This window comes from Pinus tabuliformis, chromosome 9 (assembly GCF_031772625.1).
Source record: "Pinus tabuliformis cultivar Carrire ecotype Pingquan chromosome 9, CPIR1, whole genome shotgun sequence".
Taxonomy (NCBI): Eukaryota; Viridiplantae; Streptophyta; class Pinopsida; order Pinales; family Pinaceae; genus Pinus; species Pinus tabuliformis.
The window spans coordinates 1,816,314,069-1,816,320,271 of record NC_142307.1 but is presented as its reverse complement, the minus strand read 5'-3'; positions in this window follow the sequence as shown (position 1 = coordinate 1,816,320,271).

Sequence of the window (6,203 nt, the reverse complement as noted above, 5' to 3'; positions counted from 1 at the left end):
TGATGCTTTCCAGGGTTGTGATCAGGAACATAAAAGGGAATTATCTGAATTAATTTCTAACTATGATGAGATGTTTCAGGAACCAAAGGGATTACCTCCAAAGAGGGAAATCAAACATGAGATCCACTTGTAGCATAACGCTCCTTTACCAAATATTAGCATGTACAAGATGTCGACCATTGAGATGGAGGAAATCAAAAAGCAGGTGTAGGAATTGCTGGACCAAGGGGTCATCAACAAAGTAATTCTCCATGTGGCTCATTGATTGTCTTAGTTCCAAAGAAAGACAACACATGGAAGATGTGCATGTATTACCGAGCACTAAAAAAAATCATGGTGAAAAAACATTACCCTCTTCCATGCATAGATGACTTATTATATCAATTAAATAATGTTGTTTATTTCACCAAATTGGATTTGCATAGTGGTTATCACCAGGACTGAATTGCAGAGCAGGATGTGTGGAGAACTTCCTTCAAGACCAAATAGGGGTTGTTCGAATGGATGGTGATGCCATTCAAACTTTGCAATGCTCTAGCCACTTTTATGAGGGCCATGAATGATCTCTTTAGGCCTATTATTGATGAATTTGTTCTTGTATATTTAGATGATATCCTTGTCTTTAGTAAAAGTTGGAATGAACATGTGTCTCATGTGAAGAAAGTGCTTGATGTATTGAAAAAAGAAAATCTCTATGTAAAATTGTCAAAGTGTGAGTTCGGGAAAACCTCTTTGGGTTACCTAGGTCATATTATTGGTCATGGTTAGTTAAAAATTGATCCGAGTTCGGGAAAACCTCTTTGAGTTACCTAGGTCATATTATTGATCATGGTTAGTTAAAAATTGATCCTTCTAAAGTTGAAGCAATTGTAAATTGGCCTAAGCCTACTAGTGTAACCGAGGTCCATAGCTTTTTAGGTGCAGTCCAGTATTGGAGGAGATTTATTGCCAATTTCTCTATTATTGTAGCACCTTTGCACATATTGACAAGTGTGAAACAAGTCTTCCAATGGGCAGGAAGACATCAGAGTTCCTTCGAAACATTGAAGGAAAAGATCAGAACTGCACTAGTCTTAGCCTCACCAGATCTCCAATAGCCATTCAAGATCGAAACAGATGCCAACAGATATGCCATGGGAGTTGTACTGATGCAAGAAAAGAAGTCAATATGTTACCATTCTGAGAATTTCTCTGAGGCTGTGATAAACTATTCCACTTATGACAAGGAGCTTTATGCCTTAGTGCAGAGTGTGAAAAAGTGGAAAAAATACCTAATTGGCAAGGAGACCATCATCCATATGGATCATTAGCCCTTGTAGTATCTTCAGTCACAGACCAAGTTGCAGCAATCTAGTTATTTCAGGAGGATGGATTTTCTTCAACAGTTTCATCTGGTAATAAAGTATAAGAAGGGCACTAGCAATAAAGTGGTCGATATGCTATCTCACTGTCCTATTTCGGCTTCTGTTATTTTGCATAATGCTTCGTTATCTTTTGAGACTTATGCTAAACAATATGCTAGTGATGATGAATTTAAGGAGATTTATGAAAAACTAACCCATGGTTCACAGGTGGACAACTATCACTTGTAGGGGAAACTGTTGTATCACCTTGGAAAATTTTGTATTCCCACAGGGGAATGAGTACATGTAATTCAAGAGGCCCACACCTCTCTTGTGTCTAGTCATTTTGGTGTCGAAAATACTTTATGTCATGTACAAAGATTTTGTGTTTGGCCTCATATGAAGAACATTGTGACTTGCTATGTAAAGGGTTGTGTGATGTGTTCTATTTCAAAGCCCTCTAATAGAAAACTCGGGCTCTACACACCACTCCCTGTTCTGAGTCGTCCATGGGAAAGTGTGTCGATGGACTTTGTAGGATGTTTGCCTTTGTCTAGAAAAGGTCATGACTATTTGTATGTCATCGTTGACCGTTTCAGTAAGATGTGTATTTTAATGCCTTGTAAAAAGCAAATCACTGCAGAGAAGACTACTTATCTTTTCTTTCAGCATGTTTGGGTCCATTTTGGATTGCCCACATCGATTGTGTCAGATCGAGACTCTCGCTTTCTCGGAGAGTTTTGGACCAGCTTGTGGAAGATCATGGACACCAAATTGAAAAGAAGCATGAAATTTCATCCACAGATTGACGGATAGACAGAGGTTGTCAACTACACCATGGTACACTTGTTGCGAGGCTATTGTGGGAAACATCCTAAGTTGTTGAATGAGCATCTCCCATATGTGCAACATTCCTACAACTGATCAGTGCACACATCTACGTAGCATTCACCATTTGAGACATGTTTTGGTTACCTACGGAAAGACCCTTTTGATATGGTGTTTGGAAGGGAAGATGACTCTAGTGGACGTAATGTCAGGGACAAAGCACAACAGTTCATTTAGCAGATCCATTTGATTCACCAAGCAGTACAAGCACAATTGGAGAAAAGTCAAGCCTGTTACAAGGCTCGACATGACAAACACCGAGTAGACCATCAATTTCAAGTGGGCGACAAAGTGTGGTTCCATATCGGCAAGGATAGGATGAAGGGAGAAGGGAAGAAGTTGCGACCAATCCGGTATGGTCCATTCACCATTTTTGAGAAGATTGGAAACAATTCCTTTCATCTTGATTTGCTGATATATATGCAAATGTACTCTATAGTGAATGTGGAGAACTTAAAGCTATATGAGCCACCTTTTATTATGGACACCGAAGAGGTGGGCACAGTTCCTACAGCTGATTATTTTGCACCAGAGTATATCGATGAGTTACCTGAAGACATCATTCTTGATAGAAAAAGTAGGACTTCACGACAAGGAGATGTGGAATACCTTCGAGTTGGTTTCAAGGGGATGCACCCTAGCAAGGAAAAATGGCTAGAGAAGGATAAAGTGAGGGAACAATTACCTCACCTGCCAATTGATTGATAAAGCTATTAGTGGTCCAAAAGCTCCTCAATGGGGAGGATTGATCCAGGTGGATCTTCAGACATAGTGGCATGGAAAATCTCAAAATTCAAAGTGGCAAAAAGGCAATTATCTTGACATCAGATCAAAGTGCTTGTCGCCCTGATTCCAATGGTGCGAACGACACTTCAATTCGAGTATGAATGAAGGAGATAGAAGCAGTCAAAGTTCTGGGTTGACTTGTAGGAAACAGAGGAAAATGAAAGTTCAAGGATTCTCCTCGAAATAGTCCCGTTGGGTAGATATTTTCATTCTGAATCTACCGCAACTTGAATGGGCTAAAATGGACTTCGGATGATGAAGTTATCGCCAAAAGAGTCTGCCTTGGTTCGTTTGAAAAAGGAGGCATTTCTTCAAAAAATAGGCTTAAAACCTTACAAGGGAAAATCACAATTGGAGGAGTCAAAAGGGCAGACTTAAGGCAAGGAAAGAGGAACTCCCGATCGATGATCTCTTACTAATTACAATTGGGGACAAGCAATCGGCGATATCGAGACTTTAGAACCGGCGATATTCGATGGAGCGATCGGATCGACGGATCAGGTCGGCACAGCCCATGGTATAAGGGCAAGACCCCTGGGCCATAGCGAATGCGATATGCTGATGTGATAGGGCCGATGGCGATACATCGATATTGGTGATCGGCAATCGGCGATATCGACAATCGACGATCGGCGATCGGCACATCCCCATGACAAGGGCCATTGAACAACGCGATATGAGATTGTGATATAGGGGCCGGACCCAATGGGTTTATAGAACCAATTTAATATATTTTGAGATCCGGCATAAAGGCTTTGTGGTCAAATTTTCTTATGTTTCTGTGTATTATCGCTTGGAACAGAAAAAGACTATTTTGAGGGTTTGTTGTGTCCACCGATCCATTCGATAGAATGAATTCTATTCTAAATGAACAGACCCCCGATTTTTAAGCGGCATTGTGTTATAAAATCTGAGGCATGAATAAAAGTGCACGGGGAGAGGAATTTGCACACAATTCAAGGTAGAGCTTGCAGCAGGGGTGAAAGTCATTTTGTCCAGATTTTGACAAATTCTATATGGTTTCTGCCCTTCTCGACGCCACAAACGCAGTGGTGCTATCTGTTTCTCCATCTGAGTTATGCATTTCTCAGTCATTTTATAGAATGGAGGTATAAGTCTCATTTTATGTAACTGATGATTGTATTCTCTTCTTTTCATGTCATTTAATGAATGAAGGCCTCCCCATTGATCGAGCAAGGCCCAGAGACATAGTCCAAGTTGGATGAACTCTGTTATCAAGTCTTGTTGTCTTCTTCTCATGCTTTATGTGTTTCTTCTTCTTCTCTCATGTGCACATTAGATTTCTATGGTTAAGCCGGAATTTATGCATGTGATTCTTTAATACATCTATAAGCAAAAGATCCCTGGATCAATCATATTTAAGAGAAAATCCTAAGGTTCAAGCAGTGGAAGATCACAGCGAGCATCAACAACAAGTTCTCCAGCTCTGATCTAGGTGGATATTGGTGGCCACCCACCAAGTCCACTTGCACCCCCACCATTGTTTCTTTCATCTTTTCAATTTCCTTAATTGTAGCACAATTTATTATTTTTAGTAGTTTTTTGGATCCTGAACTTCCGGAGCCGCTTTGAGGCCCTAAACGACATTTTTTGGGAAAACTGGGAGCAACATGGGTCCATTGACTAATGTTTCTCTTCCCAATGTTTTAGTTCTCAAATAGATATTTCTAACGAGATATTATACGTGTCAAACGAAGATCGTACACCAAAGTTACGACCCCAGGAAGTTGATGTACCAATTTACCCAAACGGGGCCCACGGTTTGGCGTTTCATCTTCTAACGTTAGGTTTTTGGATGTTTAGGGTTTTCCCATGTTTCTCAACAATAAATAGGCATTCAATCCTCATTGTAACATAGTTCAGAGGCATGTAGCTGCCACATCTCTTCTCAGAGATAAGCTACCATCGCCCTAGCTGATTTATTTCCATTGTTGTTTGTAAGCATATTTCAGTATTTTACATTAATGAAATGAAGTATTATTTCCATTGCATCTCTATGTTTATGGTTAAATTTGTAATTTATTGCATTACTATTTAAATCTGGATCATTGGTATTGGAGCGGTCCGCTTTTTCTTTGTTTTTCTTTGCATGTCCCCAATGACGTTAGGATATAAGGAGTTAGGACTTGAACTAGTCGAACCATTGTAAGACCAGCCTCACAAATCTCGACGGCCCCCCATGGTAGATGAGAAGAAAGATGAGGGGGCAAGAGATCCTATCAAAATATTTCTCAAAGAAGCCCTTGAGCGACAAAGGAACGTGATGATGGAAATCTTTGCCCAAATCCTTCAGCAGCTACCCAGAGCCGATGCATTGGCTTCCAGCAGCTGCTCTGGAAACACCACACCCTTTAAGGTACAAGTTAATTTTGAAATCTCCATATTCAAGGGTCAGATAGACATAGATGTTGTAGACAAATGGCTAAATCTGCTGGAGGGTTGTTTTTTTGTTCATGAATTTTCGACTCAGGAAAATATTGTTTTCACTCTTCTTAAAGTAGCTCCCCATGTCAAGGACTGGTGGGAAACCTACTGCGAGTAGAAGGATGAAAATACCGGCTCACTATTTTCAGTCACAACCACCTGGAATTCATTTTGGGATGCCATCAAAGAGTAGTACTGCCTTGTCGGAAGCTATGAGGATTAGTACATAAAGTGGACCATGCTGCGGTAGGGAGGGGAACAAGACATGCCAAAGTTTACCAATATTTTCCATACCCTTTGCACAAAGTCAGGTATCAAGGATTCGGAGCAACATTTGATACTCAAATACAGTGGCTGCCTACACAAGTACATCTTGAAAGAAATAGAATTCCTGAACATATCCTCGCTCGACACGGCATACCGATATGCCGTCAAGGTCGAGCAAAAGTTTAAATAGAATAAGTGAGACTTTGGATCTACGAATATGAAGCAAGCGAAAGGTGCCTCCAAACTACAGAACAAAGGACAAAGCCAAGGTGGGGTGGCCCAAGACAAGCCGCCAAAGCCAAAAGCAAAGAATAGTGCCGAGAAGCCAAAAGAGGACACGGGAAAATGGTGTGAGTTCCATAAGAGCTCCACTCACAACACAAGTGAGTGTCGGGCCAAGCAGTCACTGGTGGCTAAGCTAAAGGTTTCAGAATCAGATGCATGTTCCGACTCTAAGTCAGAACCCAATAAGGG